The sequence below is a fragment of the Elephas maximus genome, chromosome 3 (assembly GCF_024166365.1).
Source record: "Elephas maximus indicus isolate mEleMax1 chromosome 3, mEleMax1 primary haplotype, whole genome shotgun sequence".
In the NCBI taxonomy this organism is placed as follows: Eukaryota; Metazoa; Chordata; class Mammalia; order Proboscidea; family Elephantidae; genus Elephas; species Elephas maximus.
This window is the reverse complement of record NC_064821.1, coordinates 207399211-207420516: the sequence shown is the minus strand read 5'-3', so window position 1 is coordinate 207420516 and position 21306 is coordinate 207399211. Positions and strand designations below refer to the sequence as shown.

Sequence of the window (21306 nt, the reverse complement as noted above, 5' to 3'; positions counted from 1 at the left end):
ATTGCAGAGCAGATGGTGGGTTTGAGCCGCCAACATTTGGTCAGCAGCCTAGCGCTTCACCAGGGCTCCTTGTAATGAGAATAGACACAGAGATGAGGGTGAAGCAACAAGTCCAGCTAAGCAGCTACTACAATAATACCGGCAAAAGGTGGTGGCGTGGACTAAGGTGTAGCAGTGGAGGTGGTGAAAATCGGCAAGAACCTGGATCTATGCTGAAGGTGACAAAATTGAGAGACTACACGTAGGGTATGAAAGGGAGGAATCAAGGAGACTTGAAACTTTTTGGTTGGAGACCAAAAAACATGGAGTTGTCATTTACAGAAATGACAACTATAGGAGAGCGGGAGGAGGGGTAACCTGTGGGAGATTGGTTTAGTTTGAGTCTAAACATGTTGAATAGGCATTTGGTGATGGGAGTCTAAGCTTTAGGGAGAGGGAGGGGCTGGAGATTGGACGTGGGCACCTTTAGGGCATGAATGACATTAAAACCACGAGACCAGATGACAGCCAATGCATCTGTTTATTCCTGGTGCCCAGCACAAGGTCTGGCAGAGCAGATTTTTTAGTAAATAAAAGAATGAATAATATAGTTCAGATAAAAGAAAATAAACTTTTGTACAGAATATCAGAACCAGGCTCAAACATAGTCTGATGATATGAGTGATTTGATTAGAGAGTAAAGGAATATTTCAACACTGATTAATTAATTATTAAAATCTCTGTAAATGTTCTAAATACCTGATGCCCACTCCATTTCTGCTTCTGCGTGTTTTTATAGACTTCTGTATGTTTATTATAGCACTTATTCCATGTACTTTTGATAGCTTTAATAGAACACAAAATTATATATTATTCCTGCCTTCTATTATCCCCTTCTTCCCCTCCATGCCCTAAAGAAATCCCTCAGTAGTATCTGAAATAACCAGTTACCTCAATATCTGTGATTCTTTAGGATGTGGCCCTATTGGAAAGAGTTTCTGATAAAGACATTTTTGTTACTGTAAAGTTTGTCTAGACCATTTGAAGAGAAACTTTTTTCCCAGCCTGTGCTTTAGGTGCAAAAACACCTAATAGCTGGCAAATTGTGTGTTTACTGAAAAGGAAGGCCTAGTCATGTAACTGAGAACCTCTGTGAAATTATAGAAACTTCAAAACTAAACTTTATATGAACCATGCCATTTGAAATCTTTGTTGCAGGAATCTCTGATTTTTGCCAAAGATACTCATACATGAGAAATTTTGGAATGCTTAGATAATTCACTGGGCTAATCCAGTCAGAATTCAGGGAAAATAGTTGCCATGTGTGTAGTGTGTGTCATTGTTGGCCTGTAACATAACAGTGATCATAGAAAGATTACCCTCTAATGATGACTAAAGTGAGAATGAAGAGAAGGGCTGCACAGACACTTTTAAGCCAATGTGGCACAAAGAAGGGGGGCTGGCCACAGCTGAGGATGCGAGTCCTCAGGGGCTTGATGAACCGCTCTTTCTGGGTCAGGATGGCTTTCCGAGCCCCATCCCACTTCCCTGGGCCCTGAAGGTGGTACTGGTATGGGGTGCATGGGCCAAAGAAAACCTCCATGGCCAGCTTTGGGTCCCACAGGAGCAATGAGAATAGGTTGGGTTTCACTCTGATTTCAGAGGCAAGTTCATCCATGTAATCCACGTACTGCACTCTGCGTGAGTCCCGGGGATTATTCAGGAAGCTGAAACCAGAAGAGGACAAATCAGAAAGCTCAAGACAGGTGATGATCTCCAACCTCCCAAACACATGCCCAGCCTCTAACATTGTGTGGACCTTGTGTGAGGGGATGATCTGTGGAGAAAAGAATTACAGTTAAGTGCTCGATTACTAGCCGAAAGGCTGGTGGTTTGAACCCACTCAGAAGCACCTTGGAAGATAGGCCTGGTGATCTGCTTCTGAAAGGTCACAGCCTCGAAAACTCCACAGAGCAATCCTAGTCTGCACACATGGGGTAGCTATGAGTCGGAATTGGCTCAGTGGCAACTAACAACACAGCAACAAGCCATTGATAAAGGAACTCTGGTGGCGCAACAGTCAAGCACTCAGCTGCTAACCACCAGGTTGTTGGTTGGATCCCACCCAGAGGCTCCATGGTACAGCCTAGAAAACCCTATGGGGCAGTTCTATTCTGTCATAAGGGGTTTCTATGATCCAAAATCGGCTAGATGGCACCTAACAAAAACAAGCCGTTGATGGTTTCTCCAAAACAGAGAGAAAATTACTTTTCATGTTTTCAGTTACCCTGGACTCGGTGGCTTCTAACGAAATACTCATGCTTGTGTATTCCCCCCTTGAATTCTGCCAAGGGTTTTGGATAGTAATAGGAGGGTTTAAGAAGACCTTTGTCTTATTAATGATAGCCTTCTTTTCCTAAATTCTGTAACTGAGACCTTTCTATTTTTTGCCCTGCATTTTGTTCTCATTTAGAATGTAATCTCAATTTGGAAAGTCCGTGATGGGAACTATGATATGTGAATTTCACAGGCCACTGTGAGAACATATTCTACTTTTCAGCTTTTGTTATGTGTGAAATTCATTTGATTTTAAATATTCCTGAGATGCAATTCCTGGCCCACCTTTTTAAACCAAAGTTACTCAATAACTGACTGTTCTTAGGATGTAAAGTCTTTGACCTTCGGATACATGCTGTAACATTCACATTGTGAATTCTCAGTAGATATTTGTTGATTAGAAGTAAATTACATTCCTAACCCCCATGTTTGAGAATACTTTTTCATTATGAAGTTCTGGCACAATCTACAAGCTTCCTGACCTCATGTCAAAATTTTAATCAGATTCTGTAGTGATCTGCCAACTCATTTCTCACATGTATTTATCTTTCCAGCTCTTTGAAAGAATGAAACAATCCATTTCACCTTTCATTTTCATATGCCTCACATCTCTAAGGCTATCAGATGACATAGTTTATAATCGTAGGCTGTATCTAGTTTTTCATGAGCTTTCAACAAGAGTTTTGATGTTTCTATGGTGGACCATTCTGTATCCATTCCACCCCATAAACATTTCTTACAGGATATTATGCTAAGTTGAGAGGAAACAAAAAAGTTGATCATTTGAGATCTCATCTAGGCAAAGAGGCCCAGATTTTGTGAAGAGGAAGATACAAAGAATACTTGTTATGTAAACAGCTCCACCTAAACACTTTCAATTGACTTAAGCCAAGAAATAAGTTTCTTACTCTTTTTCAAATTTTTTTCTCTTCTTTGTTATGTCAGCCACCATGTCACTCACTGAAGGTAATTTGTTTAATCCTAGAAAAAAAAATTACAAACATGAATATGGTTTTCTTATTGAGAAGATGTGGTTTCAGGAAGAAATGGATATCCTGAGACTCAGTGTGGTAGAGAATATCACCAGGGAGGTAACACAGGAGCAGAGGAGGTGGACCCAGGGGTCGCTCTGGAATCCTCTGTCCTCATTGTTTTATCAGGTGCACATGTCTGACAGACACAAAAACATGTCCTTGTCATGTGTCTGGGGACTCCACATTCTTGATAAGCAGAACCCAAGCCCTAGAAGTACTGACTAAAGGGAGTCACACCCAACTGACAGTACATAAATTAAGGTGTTTATAGTTCCATTTGGGAGTCCCTGGGCAGTACAAATGATTAACACATTCAGCTGCTAATTGAAAGGATGGAGGCTGGCATACAACAGAGGCACCTTGGAAGAAGGGTCTGGTGGTCTACTTCTGAAAAAATCAGCCAGTGAAAACTCCACGGAGCACAGTTCTACTCTGACACATATGAGGTCACTGTGAGTCAGAGTTGACTGGATGGTCCCATTACCCATTATTTTAATAGTCCCATTGCCAGAGTATTCACTCTGGCTCTCCTTTAAACAGTTAGCTACATTTGTGCATTTATATTATAAATTAGTTTAAAAATATATAACTGCAAGTACTAATGACACTCAATGTCTCCTCATCGTCTTCATTGGACAGAGATTTGTTACTAAATTTGTATCTTAACTCATGGAAGATATTGCCCAACTCTCCTTCATTCCTATGGTGACATCCTACTTTTCTTTTTTTAATTGTGCTTTAAGTGAAAGTTTACAATTCATGAGTCAGTTTCCCATACAAAAACTTATACACACATTGTTGTGGGACCCTAGTTCCTCTCCCTATAATGAGACAACACACTCCTTCTCTCCATCCTGTATTCCCCGTGTCCATTCAACCAGCTCCTGTCCCCCTCTGCCTTCTCATCTCACCTCAGACAGGAGCTGCCCACAAAGTCTCATGTGTCTACTTGAGCTGAGAAACACACTCCTCACCAGTATCATTTTATGTCTTATAGTCCAGTCTAATCTTTGTCTGAAGAGTTGGCTTTGAGAATGGTTTTAGTTTTGGGCTAACAGAGAGTCTGGGGCCATGACCTCTGAGTTCCCCCTAGTCTCAGTCAGATGGTTGGTTAAGTCTGGTCTTTTTACTAGAATTTGAGGTCTGCATCCCACTTTTCTCTTGCTCCATCAGGGATTCTCTGTTGTGTTCCCCGTCAAAGCAGTCATTGGTGGTAGCTAGGCACCATCCAGTTCTTCCAGTCTCAGGCTGATGGAGCCTCTGGCTTATGTGGCCCTTTCTGTCTCTTGGGCTCATATTTTTCTTGCATCTTTGGTGTTCTTCATTCTCCTTTGCTCCAAGTAGGTGGAAACCAATTGATGCATCTTAGATGGCTGCTTGCTAGCCACTCACCAAAGTGGGACATCCCATATTTTCAGAAACATGGACTGTTCCAAGGAAATAAGGGAAGCTTTTTAAAGGGAGAAGGAAATAAATGGGCAGAATTATTAAAATGTGATAGGCATCATTTTGTAAAGGTAGGTTTTGAATCTGCCGTCACCAATTTATTCTCCCTCTTAGAATTAATGATGATAGTAAAGAATTACAACAAGAATGGCTAATCCTCATTCATTTAATCATTATTTATTGAATGCCTACAAAAGTCAAAATGCTTAATTGTTAATTCTTATTGCCTTGCAAAGTGGATATAAGTATCCTCATATTTATAAATGAGGAAATTGAGGCTTGTGGTGGTCAAGCAACACACAAGATTATGCAGTCAGTACATGGTGGAGCTGGGTTTTAATCTTGCATTTATCTGATTATAAAGTCCTTGCTCTTACAAGTGTGCTGTGGTGCTATTCCTGTTACTCTGTGACTCTGCCATAACTCACCTGTTTGTCTTCTTTATATTTTGAATAAAAGACTTGAGAAATAGGCAAAATAATAATAATAATAAAAAAGCTCCCTTTGATTTTGGCTCATTTTGGCAGCATTGGGATGTAGAACAACTGTTATTTCTTACCTATACTTTAGGTTGGTATCTCCTTTCTTCTATTGCCCCCATTTCCTACACTATATGTATATCTCCACAGTGATCTAGTGAACTCTTTGCCAATAAAATGTTATCCAATGATAGCTTAAGGTAGTAGCTTCCTATTTTAATTTTCCTACAGGAATCTTAAAGATTAGATAGCTATCAAACACTGAATGTATCTCAAATGGTAGAATCGCAGATATTGTAAAGGTTAACTGCAGAGATGTTTCGCAGCAGAAGACCTTTGCAATGACTCTGAAGTCACATCACCTGTTCAGCACATACCCTTGAATACGTGCACAGCCCATCGATCGGCTCTGGAGTTCTGATGTGGGAATGGTGGCTCCCACTGGCTGGAGGATGCCGATGAAAACTAGCGTTGGCTTCTCCAGCTGAGGAGGGAAGATGAGTTTAAACATGGAGCGATGGCTGTCTAGAACTTTTGAATTGTTTCCCAAAAAAGAGAAAGAAAAATTATATCCTGTGGCAAAGATGATAGCATCAATGTCCTCTTCTGTGCCATCTTCAAAAATGGCTGACGTCTCAGTGAACTCTCACACATTTGGTTTCATCAAAACTCTTCCAGAAATTATGTGGTTGGGAAGATCATCACTGGAAGTAGCTTGATGGCTGAGAAATCTGAAGAATAAAAGTTGAAGTTCAGGGAAATTAATGTACAGTAAAACCTGTGAAAGCCAGAGCTTGTATGAGGCAGAAACCTGTCTGAAAAGAAAAACTCAAATACAGTGAAACCTGTGAGAGCTGTAACTCAATGGGACTGCCTTGTTTTTCCTGGTCTTGCAGGTTTTCTGGCTTTGACAAATTGCAATCACCACTTTTCTATCATTCTCTAGTGGAAAATATTTGAGTTTGTCTTCTCTGACAGGTTTCTGCCTTACGTAGGTTCTGGCCCTCGTAGGTTTCACCATAGTCTTTTTGGAAAGGAGATGAGCTAGTAATGCTTAATGAAAGAACCACACTTTTTTTTTTTTGTTTGAATGTTTTAATTTCTTTTACTCAATGGTTTTCTGAATGAATTACTGAATTTTTAGAGCTTGTGTGTACACATTAACATTAGTCAGTTAATAATGTTTATTAAGGTCTCGCTATATGCAAAGAGAAGATTTTGAAATGTGATTTATAACCTTATACCTGTGGTACATTGATTCTGGGCTCCTGTAAAACAATTTCCTTTGTAGAGCTTTTTAAAAAAGTTATTGTCAAGGTGTTCATATTAGAACAGGAAATTTGTATCATATTCTGATTTCCCTTTTTATTTTGGGAATCCATGCTTTAAAGTGTAAGAACCAATATGCTGTTCTTATAAATTTTACCAACATTTATTATATAATTTTAACACAGTTATGTCTCATCCGGATTGCATTGATAGACTCCTAACTGGTCTCCCTGCTCCCACTTTTAGCTCCATATAATTTCTTTTCCACTCAGCAGCCAAGTAATCCTTTTAGAGTGTAAAGATATTCTTTCCCCCATGGCTTTCTATTTCACTAAAATAAAATCTAAAACCATTACCATGCCCTAGTCCTACAAACCCCATGTAATCTGGTCTCTGCCAACCTCCCTGAGTTCATTTCCTACCACTTTCCTCTTCTCCCTGCACTCTAGCTACACTGGACTCCTTGTTCTCCTTGAACAAACCATGCTCATTCCTGCCTTTGACCTTGGTGTTTCCTCTGCCAGGAATGTTGTCCTTTCAGATATCTGAAGCACTCACCTCTTGCTTCCTCCAGCTCCCTACTCAAATGCTTGCTCATCAGATAAGCCTCGCCTGACTATCCCATCTAAAAAAGGGCCTCCCTGTTCCTCTCTTTCCCCCAAGCTGCTTAATTTTTCTTCATAGCACCTATTACTCCTGCCATTGCTTTGTATCCTGATTTGTTTGCTTCTCCTCTACTCGAAGGAGCCCCAGTGAGAGCTGAGACTCTATCTGGCATATTCTCTACTCTACCTCCATAACCCAAAACCCTGCTTGACCATAGTAGGAACTCGAAAAATACTCATTGAATTTGTTTATCTATACTAGGCTGGGAAACTCTGGGGGCACACTGGTTAAGTGCTACAGCTGCTAACCAAAAGGTTGGCAGTTTGAATCTACCAGGTGCTCCTCGGAAACTCTATGGGGCAGTTCTATTCTGTCTTATAGGGTGGCTATGAGTCGGAATCAACTTGACAACAACAGGTTTGGTTTTTGGTTTTATACTAGGCTGAACTAGACAGACAATTTTATGTATTTATCCATTTAGACCTCACAAGAGATAAGCAGATAAAGACTGCATTTTACCAGCATAAAAAGAAAAAAGAGGAAAACTGTGACTATCCCATGGTCACGTGGCAAGTAAGCATCAGAGATTTGTGAAGACAGGTCTGGTGATGGCAGGTCCAGTGCTCTTTCTACTTTGCCAGCAGCTTTGATTCAAACTGCCCATCGTACTAGCACTCATGGAAACCCCCCCGAAACCAAACCAAAGAAACAAAAAAACACATGTGTTGCTGTCCAGTGAATTCTGACTCATAGTGTACAAAAAACACATTTTGTGGGAGTACATAATTTTCTGCTGTGTTGTGAACCCGATATATATGGGTACATAAATTAAACTATCCTTTTCCCATTGAAGACAAAATGAGTTTATCATTCATGATTATTTTCAAGATGATTTTAATCCAAAATAAATTTATATTTTTTTATCCTATGTAGATGGCAGTGGGTTTGGTTTTGGTTTTTTGTATAGACTATATATTCATTAAAGGAAAAATACTTTTTTTCTTCTAACTTCCCTAATGTTTCCAAACAAAATTTCATCTATTAACACCATATTTGTAAAAACTGAAGTCCAGGAAAATTAATATAGTCTTTTTGGAAAGCAGTTGGGCTAAGTAATACTTAATGAAAGAACCATATATATATATGTATATATTTTTTACGAAAGAAAAGAAACCCGTTACTGTCGAGTCAATTCCGACTCATACACTAATTTCTTAGGACTACCATAACAAAGTACTACAAACTGGTTGGCTTGTAAGAATGAAAATTTATTGTCTTATAGGTTTCGATGCTAGGATTCCAAATTGAGGGTGTCAGCAGGGCTATGCTCTCTGCAAAGTATCTAGGGAAAATTGTTTTTCTGTCTCAGCTTCTGGTAGCTCCAGGTATTCCTTGGCTTGCAATTGCAGGCTAACTCCATGTTTACCTGTCTTCACACGGCAGGCTTCTCTTTGTCTCTGTGGGTTTCTTCTCCTCTTTTATAAGGGCACCACTCATATTGAATTAGGACCCACCATACTCTAGTATGATCTCACGTTAACTTAACTGATAGGATCTTCAAAGACCCAAATTCCAAACAAGGTCAGATTCACAAGTAGCAGCAGTTAGGACTTTAACACAAATTTTGAGTGGACACAATTCAATCTATAACACTATGTAATATACATCTTTATATTTTTCCTATATGTTATTCTTTTCAACTTCGTGAGTGTTTCCTACTAGTTTATATTTAAGGAATTGGTGAAGTCCATATTCACCTTTTCCTCATACCTTCTATATCTGCAGGCATCCAGTCCACCTTAACCATTTTCATTGTCTTTCTCAGGAGATTTTTTTTCTGGTCCCATTATGGAGCCCTGGTGGTGCAGTGGTTAAGAGCTCTGCTGCTAACCAAAAGGTCAGCAGTTTGAATCCACCAGCCACTCCTTGGAAACCCTATGGGGAAGTTCTACTCTGTCCTATAGGGATACTATGAGTTGGAATTGACTTGATAGCAATAGTTTTGGGTTTTGGTATGTGCTTCTTGACATTTAGTGTCTGAAATAGACCGCTCTTTAGATGCAAATAATGGTTTTGTACAAAAGATGGGTAATGTTTCCTGATTTGTTTTCAGTAAACTTCCTGATGAATCTTAGATTTTTTTTTTTTCCTTTTTTAGTTTTGGGGCATGGCAGTTGATGGATTAATTCTTTTAACTCACACACTTCACCTGTTGCTGTTGAGTCAATTCCGACTCATAGCTACCCTAGGGGCTCAGGTAACATTTGTTAACTTAACATACTTGACACTGTTGATCATTCCAATCTTGAAATTTTCTCCTTCCTATTTCCCCCTCCTTACTACTAATTATCCTATTTCCTTCCTAGTGGTTTTAATGACTATTCTTCTTCAGCTTTCCCTTTAACATTTGAGATCCTTTGGCTTCTGATTTAGGGCCTCAGTCAGAGTGAGGAGGTGGGGAGAAGACTGTGGGCGTGTAAAAAGGAGAACATCAGAGGTGTCTGTTTAAGCTTCACCAGCCTCCCTTCTCCCAACCCTCACAATCACACCCTCTACCACTGAGATTCTGATATGTGTGCCCCGGGCTGAGGCACTGAAATCACTCTAAGCGTCATGTCTACTTCAAGTTTCAGAATGATATCTCCTAATGTCTGCTATATGTCTCTGTTGAGGTACCCCACAAGTGTCCCAGACACAGTTTTCTAAAATGAAAATCATCAACCATCTTCCTCTTACCCTCAAAGGCTGCTTGGCTTCTGAATTCCTTACTTTTGTAAGTATGATATACTCTCTACTCAGTCATTCAAGCTAGAAACTAGATGTCAGTAAATAATATCATAACATGACACAAAATTGTTGACCATTTACTTGTGCCATGCACTGGTATAAGCTATACATATATCTTCCTATTTATTGCTCAAAACAACTCTCTGAGTTGATACTAATGTAATTCCAATTTTATATATAAGGAAAGTGGAGCACAAGTAGTCAAGAAAATTCTATATAGCTAGTATCTTGTATTCCCAACTGTGCATATATTGACCTTTGAATTTCTCGATCCCTGTGGGTAAGAATAGAATTGCTCAAGCCTTACTCAAACAGAGGTCTGGCTTTTGTCCTCAGGTACTGAAAGGTGATCTCTAGGCACCTGGAATGTCCTACCTGATGAGTATATTTACCTGGGGGCTTTGGCCACCAGGCAGTCTAACAATGGCATTTATGATGGGGGCTGGGATATGCTATATAAGTTGCAGCCTCTGGAGGAAGTGGAAGCTAAAGGTATTAGCTTGACATGTGAGAGGGGCTGGAGACTAAAGGTCAGCCAGCACGCAGTATACGATTGAGCCCCAATAAAACTCTGGATACCGAAGGCTCAGGTGAGCTTTCTTTGTTGGCAATACTCTGCATGCATTGTTACACATCATGGCTGGGAGAAGGTAACACCAGCCATGACTCCACTGGGAAAGGATGACCAGCTGACTGGAACCTCTGTATTTGGACCCTTTGTATGCATTTCTTACCCTATGCATTTCTTCCTTTGGCTAATTTTGACCTGTATCCTTTACCTGTAAAAAGCCATTAGTATAATAGCTTTCAGTGAATTTTGTAAGTTCTTCTAGAAAATTATCAAACCTGAGGGAGGTTGTGGGGTTCCCCAAATTGGTAGCCAGTTGGTCTGAAGTGAGGGTGGTTTTGGGAAACTCTTGTAGTGGTGTCAGAAGTATTGGACAGACTAGGCAGTCTAGAGGACTGTGCCCTCAACTGCACAGTTTGACTAACTCCAGGTAATCCTATTGAAACATCTCCTTTACTGGTCTACTGATGATAGTTCTGTGAACTGTGCCTGCCAGCCATCAACAGACAGAATGAATCTTCTTACAGTTTTGTTTTAGATTGTGAAGCCCATGCTCAAACAAAGCCCAGGCTTCTAAGAAATTAAGATATCTCATTTTTGCCTCCTTTTCACTTATCTATATCCTGCCAAGTCTTCAAGGAGGAACTCATGCTTATTAAGTAGTACATCTTCCTGACCTGTCATCCCTGTTATTTACAGCTACTGCACTGGACTGATTCCTTCTGTCTTGCTTTCTGACCCAAGCCTCATCCTTGTTTACCTTGTTTCCATCTCCTCCTGGGCACAGTACACCCTTCCTGCTACCACTGTCCACCCTTCTCTCCCTCTGGGGCGAAGACTCCAACATCACCCACAGAATCTGAAGCTAAAAGGATGTAGGGCCTTCCTGTTTTTGACTAAAATACATTTGCTCTGACTTAAAGAGAAGCCTCACATGGCAAAGGCACAAAACTGGCTGAATCTGTAGCATTTCATCTTTGGAATGCACATAAGGGCTTTCTCTGCTCTTCTTGTGATACTGGACAACCCCACTTGGTCCTGATTGTGGTTCAGTCCTTGCCCTGTTCCTTCATCCCCACAGGATTACTCAAATTTCCCTTTCTTATTGAAGCCAACTGATCTAATAAATCACCCCCACCCCCTGCAAAAGTCAAACCCGTTGCCATCAAGCCAATTCTGACTCATAGCGACCTGATCTAACATTGCAACATAATCCCTTACCTCTAAAGCCTCAACCTTCTTCCCTGCTTAATTTTTCTCTTCAACAGCTGTCACCTCCCACATACTTCTCCTATGTGTCTGTCTCCAACGACTACCAAGTAAACTCTCTGAGGGCATACCTTTTGTCTGTTTTGATCTTTGCTAAATTTCTGGCACACAATCAGTCTTGAAGAATCATTTCTTGAATGAATGTTGAATGAACACAGAAATGTTTAAATCTCTACTAAGTAAATTAAAAAAAAAATTCTTTTGAGTAGTTATTACCTTCTCTATCTTCTCTAACAGTGAGAAGCAGAGGTACTCATGCCAAGTAGGTCAATATCTCCTGAAAATCCCAGAAGAGCCTAGGCTTCAGCCTTCTCTAAGAAGACTGAGTATATATCCTGTTTCTAGAGATAAACGGGTAGACCTCATGCTGGTAAATCATTCCTTACCTGTTCCTTGAATGCAGGGTATTTAAGGTTCCAAATGGTAAATAATAGTATTGACAGTCTGTTCTGATATGTGTGGTGACACAACCCATAGCCATTTGTATTCAAAGTGCTATATGCATACTCACACATTTATAAATAAAGCAAAATCTTAAAATATTTTCTGTAGCTGTGACCTAACTATTTACTCTAGACTATTATCAAACACCAAACAATTCCCACATTTGGCTTCAAATTGTGGTACAACATAAAACTTTTCTCTCAAAATAACCCAAAGTAGTGGTGATGACATATTAGTAATTTTTATTTTCAATTTGTAACATTATATATTATTTGAGTGGTCTTTCAAAAAACATGCATTGCTGTATAATCAGAAAAAGGTACATTTATTTTGAATCTATAGTGCCTTTCAGAGTTATAAACTTTCTTCAAAAACAACAACAGCAACAAGGACAAAACCTTACAAAATCATGGCTTTAGAGATCTGTATGACATACCTGGAAAGCTCTGGAGTGGTAAGACTGGATCAGCATAAAGGCCAGAGCACACCATGATCCCATCAAAGACATAGGATTTCTGCTTCCCTCCAGCCTCTACCACAACATCCCACTGTCCCGTGGAGGGGAAGTCAGAGTGCTTCCTCACACTGTGCACCTTTGACTGGGGATGAGACAAACCCAGACTCATGAGAACTGCTCCCAATTTCCCTCCTTTCCCAGGATTCTTGTTCTCAATGAATAAAGTCAGTTGTAGCTACTCTCCCTAAGCAAATTTCCATACGTAAGCTTTCAGGAAAAAATTTCTTTATAATTGCCTTTCCCTACTGGGACCTTTTGAAGTAGAGGCATAGTTTGGTTCGCTCCAACTGTGGTTTTGAATTTAGTTTGCTGTGAGCCAACACTCGATGTTCAGTCTGATGTTTTAGCCAGTCCACCATACTTTTTTCCTGAAGGAAGGGAGGACAGAAGCTGCCCTCACTGGAGATGTATGTAAAGCGAACCCTGCGGTGGTGTGGTCACCTCCAAGACTGAGGAGACAACTTACCACAATTTGCTTTGGTCTGGCCTCATCTCTACCCAAAGGGTTCCACATATGCTGAACATTATCTGCCCCACTTACCAGAAACTGGATGTATTTCATAAGGTGAAAGTGTTTGGTGTACATCCTGAGGTATTCCAAGATTTTGAAATTGTGCCCGTAGTTGGGATGATGATCAGGAAAGGGGAAATCACTATAGGCAGTCATTTCCTTGCAAGTGTTGCTGGTGGCAGACTTATAGATACTTGGCCTGCCATCTTCAGTCTTCTATCAAGTAAAAAAGGCTTTTATAATAAAAGAGTAACAGTTAAAAAAGAAATCTCTCTATATGTCAAATTGTGAAGCATTTGGTTAAGTTCTTTCAAAGAAAGTAAGGTCAATTTCGCATTGCCTTTACTAAGAGATACGCTATCTTGTGGTAAGTAGTGGAAAAGAGCAAATAATTTTGTTCGGGAACACACAGAAGAACATGAAGAGGAAAATGTAAATAGAACGCCAAACCAGTTAAACCAGTTGCCTTTGAGTCGATTCTGACTCATGGCGACCCCATGTGTGTCAGAGTAGAACTGTGCTCTGTAGGGTTTTCAATGGCTGATTTTTTGGAAATAGAGATCTAGGGCTTTCTTTTGAGGTACGTGTGGAGGGACTCAAACCTCCAACCTTTTGGTTAGCAGTGGAGTGTGTTAACAATTTGTACCACCCAGGAACTCCCATATAGAACACCAGGGGGTGAAAATAACTGAGGGAGGTATGGATTGCCTCTGCCCACAGAGCTGGATGGGAGTCAGAGCCCTAGACTGAGGGGGACTGGGGCCTCCTGGGTGAGGGATAGTCAGGAAGTCCTGCTTGTGGTGATTGATGGAAAAGGATAACGAGCATAAGATTAACTTTCTATTTTTTTATTGTATTTTTTCTTATTACAAAAGCGGCACATAGTTATCATAATTTTATAGAAAATTACAGAGACTATTCAATCTTAATAATTACTTTAAATATTTTTATATAGTCCCTTCTAGTCTCAGTCTCCCAGTTTCTTTCAATATCTCTCTCTACATATTTATCTATGCATATACAGACAGAAATGTATTATATAGTATTTAAGCACTTTTTAGTACTTTATGGTTTATAAAGAAAACTTTCACAATCCTATGAAATACATTATTATCCTCATAGGAGTCCATACAATATACAGAAGCCCTGGTGTCATAGTGGTTAAGAGCTATGGCTGCTAACCAAAAGGTCAGCATTCGAATCTACCGGGCGCTCCTTGGAAAATCTATGGGGCAGTTCTACTCTGTCCTATAGGGTCACTATGAGTCAGAATCTACCGGACAGCAAATGTTTTTTAAAAATATATACAATATACCTGTCATGTGCATTAGCAGCCATACTTGATTTTTTAAAAAATTAAAACTGGATGCTTAAGTAATTTAAGGGTAAGGAAAGGCACACCACTAGTTAAAATATGGAGACCTGATAGCTTAGTGATTAAGAGCTTGGCTGCTTACCAAAAGGTCAGCAGTTTGCATCCACTAGCCGCTCTTTGCAAAGCTTATGGGGCAGTTCTACTCTCTCCTATATGGTTGCTGTGAGTCAGACTTGACTCGATGACAAAGGGCTTGGTTTTTTGGTTTTAATTAAAATACGTTGTTTTCTTTTGGGAGAACTGATTATTCATCACTTTAATATATATACATATAAAACACAATTTTGGGGGTTTTAATAATGTTTTCTGCATCTTGGGTATAATACTGGTGAGGTAAAGAATCGGTAATGTGTGCTGTGAATATTCTGAACTTGGAGCCAGGAAATATAGAATCTAATTTCTGCAAAATCATATCAGGATTAAGAACAGATCAAAGTATGCATTTCCTTCTTCAAATAAGGAGCACTGATTATTAATAAAACCTACCGTAATGATGCATTCATACACAAAAAATATTCCTTTTAATAAAGACAGTCTTTACAAATATGATGAGCAGTAATTATAAATGAAAGCTTAAAATATGAGCTTTAATAAAATCAAATGACATGATGCAGTATTTGGGGGATTTTGATGTGGTGCTTGAGATCCATCATTACATGTCTTGGACAAGGACCTGAAATAAGTCATTTCTCTGAATTTATTTTTTTATGTGCATACAAGTGCTTATCTATTTATGGGGCTGTTGTAAGGACCAAGTAATGCATATCAAATGTTATAAAAACTCTACACGGGAAATCAGCAACTGTGTGCGTGTGATAGGAGCAATAGTGGTTGTATGCTCAGAGTTCTGTGGGAGCACCTGAAATCAGGCTGGCAGGCTGAAGCATTCCTGAAAACACACCTGTATCGGTCATGGTCCCACCAGGAACACAGAAACCACTCTCAGTAATTGAAACAGGGAAGGTAATGCAGGGAATTGGTGACACAGAAAACGAAAGACCTGAAAACCCTAAGAGATGTTTGGTGAAGCACCCCAGAGATTAGCAAAAGCAGGGATCCACCATCACCTCTAGGCTAAACCTAGGCAGTTAAGAGTTGCTCTGTTTCCACCAACAGTCTTTTCCCCTGCATGGCACCCTTGGAGGCCCCATGGTCCAGAGGTATAAGTTAGAGAAGGGCCATCAAACTCACATCTGCCCATGATGCAGGCCAGAAACAGTTATTGATTGGGCTAAGCCTTTGAGATTTCAGGGTTTGTTTGTGGGACAGTTAGTGCTACTTGCTCTGATACAGATATATTGTTAGCCTGGAGATAAAGATCTGAGAATCATGATAATGAGGCAGCTGAAGCCAAGGGGCCATAAGAAACTTGAAAAGTTAAAAAGACTAAAGATAAAGCCTAAAACAACCACATTTAGATACCAAGTAGAAAAAGACTGAGAAGGAAAAGCAGAGAAGAAACCGGTGAAATTGCAGAAGATAGAAAAGTGTTTTAAAAAGAAGTTCCTCTTGAAAAAGTAACAAATTTTAGGACAACAAGTCCATTTGATTTGACTTTTGGCGGGGGGTTTGCTGAGGAAATCCATCATGTAGCAAAGGCCAGATGTGAAAGGAGGTGTGAGAACATGCAGAGAGCAAGTATACATTCCCTTTTCAAGAAGCTGGACTCTGAAAGGAAGAAGGACTGCTTGAACACTATCCTTGGGGAAAAAGAGAGACTGGGATTCAACATACAGGCATAGGCAGCAATAAAAATAATTACTATTGTGCTGTAATGAAAGGATTAATTAGTGCTGTAATCTTTGTATTTCTATTTCCCAGATATGGTGGCGGGGGGGAGTCATCATACAAAGAGAAGCGTAATACTCTTTAAACTTACCTCGTATCTCCACAGTCCCCCAATGTCATGGCTTCCTTCAAAACAGGTCGGCTCTAGTCCCTCCTCCAGACAGCTCTTAATGGCACCTAATCCACTGACCCCAGCACCAGTCACGGCAATTCTTTTTCCTGGCATGGTCTCTTGTTTCAGGAAATTTAAATTATAAAACCAGATTTCATTGGCATGTAAATTTTTTATAGGGAAGGATTATTATTATTTTTTTCTCTAAAATTGCCAGTTAAGCAGCAGTCTACTCAAAGTTGTTATGCCATTCAACGGCTCTCAGAGTGACAGAAAATCCCACCTCAAAATGCTCTCTCATTTTCAAGTACAAAGTAAATCATTTTAAATAAAGGTTTTGACTCCTAAAATTTTCTTGGCTATGTGACTTGATTTTTACATTTCTTTTGTGATAACTCCCTTCAATTTGATAAACACACACACACACACACACACACCCTGAAAAATCTCTCCATATACAGATTTGCCCAAACTGACTTTTAATCTCATCCACTACTACTATCTTCTTGTTGAAATACTCAAATTTGGTACTTTTGCCCAGTTTATTTTAGGCCAGGGAATTCCTACTTTTGTCCCTTGATAGAGTTTAAAGTAGGGAAAAAAGGAAACCCCAATACAGCATTTTATGAAGTAATGAGTATAACCCATTAGACTCTTAGAAAAGTGGCCTAGCTGCCTTCATAAAGCAAAACCAAACCCATTGCGAAACAGTCAATTCCGACTCATAGGGACCCTATAGGACAGAATGGAACTGCCCCCTAGGGTTTCCAGGAGCACCTGGTAGATTCGAACCATTGACCTTTTGGTTAGCAGATGAGCTCTTAACCACCGTGCCACCAGGGGTCCTTCATACTAGAGATTAATATTCTTCCATTCATTCATTCAATGTATATGTGTTAAATACCTACTACACGCCAAATGCTACTTTAAGGGGATAGATACAGTAGAGAACAAATCCGACATGGTTCCTTGAAAACATTCCAATGGGGTAGAAAGAGACTAAACAAAATGTAAATGAATAATAATCCAGATGATTAGGATTATGAATAAAAATGAAGCAAGGTAGGGGCTATAGGGAATATAGAAGAGAGGGTATTATTTTATATAATACAGACAGGATGCATGTGAAAGCTGGACAATGAATAAAGAAGACCAAAGAAGAATCGAAGCTTTTGAATTATGTCGTTAGTGAAGAATACTGAATATACCAAGGACTGCCAGAAGAAGGAACAGATTTATCTTGGACAGTACAGAATGTTCCTTAGAAGCAAGGATGGTCTCACTTACTTTGGACATGTTATCAGGAGGGATCAGTTCCTGGTGAAGGACATCATGCTTGGTAGAGGGTCAGAGAAAAAGAGCATGGCCTTCAACGGGATGGATTGACACAGTGGCTGCAACAATGGGCTCAAGTACAACAATGATTGTGAGGATGGTGCAGGACCAGGCATTGTTTCATTCTGTTGTATATTAGGGTCACTAAGAGTCAGAGCCAACTCGACGGTACCTAACAACAACAACACAGTTGGGAAGGACTCACTGATGACATTTAAGCAGGAAGTGAGAGACCAAGCCATATGGATATCTGAAAGAGGAGAGTTCTAGGCAGTGAAAAGAACAACTAAGGCAGTTACATGCTGAGCCTTTTTGAAGAAAATCAAGAAAGCATTATGAATGGACAAGAAAAGGGTATAAGGTAGCAGTATGACATGAGATCAGAGAGGTAGAGGTGAGTCTGATCAGATAAAGTTTTGTAGGCTGATGTAAGAACTTCATTTTGATTGAAATGGAAATCTGTGAAGGGTTTTGAGAAGAGTGACAGGATCTGATGACATGCTTTGGAAGACCACTCCACCTGCTGCGTTGAGAATAGACTGCACACGGGGAGGGGAGAGTGGGAGCAAATGGAATGGAAACAGAGAGACCAGTAAGGAGCAAGTGAGTAATTTAGGCTACAGATGGTGGTGACTTAACTGAGGTGATCATAGACTGGGGTGGCATAAAGAGGGACATGGGGGGGCGGTTCTAGCATTTGCTGTTGGATTGGATGTGATGTATGAGAGAAAAAGAGAACTCAAGAAAGACTCTCCAAGGTTTTTGGCCTGAGTAACTAGAAGTTTGAGATTTCTATTTCCGTTAAGGGGAAAGCTGAGGGAGGAGCAGATTAGGATGGGTGGAATCAGAAGTTGTGTTTAGACTGTCAGTTTTCATATGCCTATATGACATTCAGGAAACTCCGGTGGCGTAGCGGTTAAGTGCTACGGCTGCTAACCAAAAGGTCGGCAGTTTGAATCTGCCAGGCACTCCTTGGAAACTCTATGGGGCAGTTCTACTCTGTTCTATAGGGTCGCTATGAATTGGAATCGACTCCATGGCAGTGGGTGGGGTATATGACATTCAAGTGGGGATGTTAAATAAGCAGTTGGATATACAAATGTGAAGTCTCTTTACATATGTTATTACCTCTGAAATTAGAGAAGAAGAACGAAATGCCTACTTGTAATAAATACTTCCAGAATTTCCAAAAAAGGCATAGGAAATGTCAGCAAGGATTGTTAAAACATCATAATAAAACAAACAAAAAAACCCAAACCTGTTGGCATCGAGTCGATTCTGACTTACAGTGACCCTATACGACAGAGTAGAACTGCCCTATAGGGTTTCCATGGAGCAGCTGGTGGATTCGAACTGCTGACCTTTTGGTTAGCAGCTGAACACTTAACCACTGCTCCACCAGGGCTAAAACACCGTAACAGCTGCTACACAACCACCAAAAGGTGAATAGGATGTATTTAAAAGTTTTAAGATGCCCAGAATCTAGTTGAGAAAGAGGGATACAAAAAGCAAAAGGAAATTAAAAAAAATAATGAATGGAAGTATAATGGGAGTTGAAAGAGGAAGAATTCATGCTTGGTCGTGGAAATCAGGTTTATTCTCCCGGACCTTGAAGGATAGCAGGGTTCTGATATGTAGGGATATGGAAGGGGGTGGAAGAACCTTCTAGAATCTAGGTAGAAGGAACTGCATAAAGTTCAGAAGTGAGGAGGCATCGGTAATTTTTAGGAATGGTGATTAGGGATATGGAGAAATACCAGGAAATTGTGGGAGGTGGCACAGGAAATTATACTAAGGCTAGACAAGGATGTACCCGAACTTTATATCTAAAGTAGGCTTAATTTGGTCCCACCGGTCAAGGGAACCATGATATATATATTTTTTAATACATTAACTTCTGCTTGCCTTAATTTTTTCGATTGTAAAATGAGAACAAGTTTTCTAAAGCTTGCTGTCATTTAGAAGTAATTCCAGAAAGGCTGAACCTATGAACACCAAAGCACAGCCACCGGGAAGAGTGCTGGTGGAGCCTGATCATAATGGTGTAGATAAAATGAGAGCTAGAGTCTCACGTGTGCCTTCTTGTATGCGGACAGCAGCGAACTCTACACACCACCATTTGGTGCTTAATTGTAACAAAAGCTATAATTGATGAAAAACAAAAACTGAAAATCAAGATCATTATCTTCTTAGTTAAGAACAAGGTTAATCTGCTTTACAGCAAATAATAGCACATTCAAGTTTCAGTTCACTTTTTCCAAGGATGGAGAAAAAACAAAACAGAACATAAAACGTGGACTACGCACTATGGACAGGTATGCAGAAATGACACTCACCCGTAAGTGCCTCCGAGGACGCTGCTTCTCTCCTCCCTGTGCCTGTTCCCCTTGCCTAGGTTTCGCCCCACTCAGCTGAACGTGGAGTAGTAAATATTTCTTAAAATACGTTTTCCTAATTTATCAGCAGGCAATTGCTCTATTATACTCTGAAACAAAGGAGAAAGTGAACGAAACTCTTCTGTATTTTAGCATGTTTATATAATGGTGGATTATATCAGCTATTATGACACTAGCTTTGGACTAGAGTTCCTTGGTGATTCCTTTTACTGAAGGCTTCACTACTTGAAAATGTATCCAGAGGCTAATAAGAATTTACCTAATGACAACATCAAGCACCTAGTAAATCTCCCTGAGTGCTTAAAAAAAAAAAAGGTTCTCCAGGTATTTAGCAGGATTGTAAGGTGAGCCACACAATAGCAGAATGAGTCTGTGTTAACAAGCAAAAGAATATCACAGTAATACACGGATAAAAAATATTTGTTAACTTAAAAAGTAGACCCAAATATGCAGTGTCCCTTTTTAAGCATCGAGTTTACTAGGCTTTCATTTGGATACACAAATGTGTTTGAAAAAAGTCACCTTTCAAATGTCAAAGATGTCTAGTCAACTGCTTTTCTTCTGGATATTTGAATTTCTTGGCTGTTGAGGTCAAAAGCTGTTAACGGGTACAGTTTCTTTTCCTGTAATACAGCTGTGTCCCTGCTCACCACTATTCCCATGCTCCTCCTCCAGCAGTTCCCCTATAAGTTCTTTCCCAGTCACTTCTGTTCATTTACAGCCTCATCTGAAACAAACCCAGATAAAACCCCAGCGGGCCAGATCTCTCTTCAGGCATGTAGCAGGCACTGTCCTCAACCTGTCTTCTGCCAGGTGCAAAACATCAACGAGTCATTTTTTTTGGTAAGTTCTTGGCCTGTTTAAAAAGCTTTACATCCTCCTTCCCTTACGAATGTCCCATACTAATTAGCCTTTCTCTTTTGATTGCATCTATGGAAAAAGAGGATTTTTTTTTTAATCATGCAATTATACGGCATAAAATAAAAAGTTTTAAATCCCATAAAGCCCCAGTCTTCATGGAATTAAAGGTCACAAAACTAACCTGCAGCAAGAA

The 21306-nt window shown here is 39.9% G+C and overlaps 1 pseudogene; it reads right to left on the bottom strand.

Annotated features, from left to right (window-relative positions):
* Positions 1–1354: 1354 nt before the first annotated feature.
* LOC126071534 (flavin-containing monooxygenase 5-like) lies at positions 1355–16635 on the bottom strand (annotated as a pseudogene).
* Between the last annotated feature and the right edge of the window lie 4671 nt (positions 16636–21306).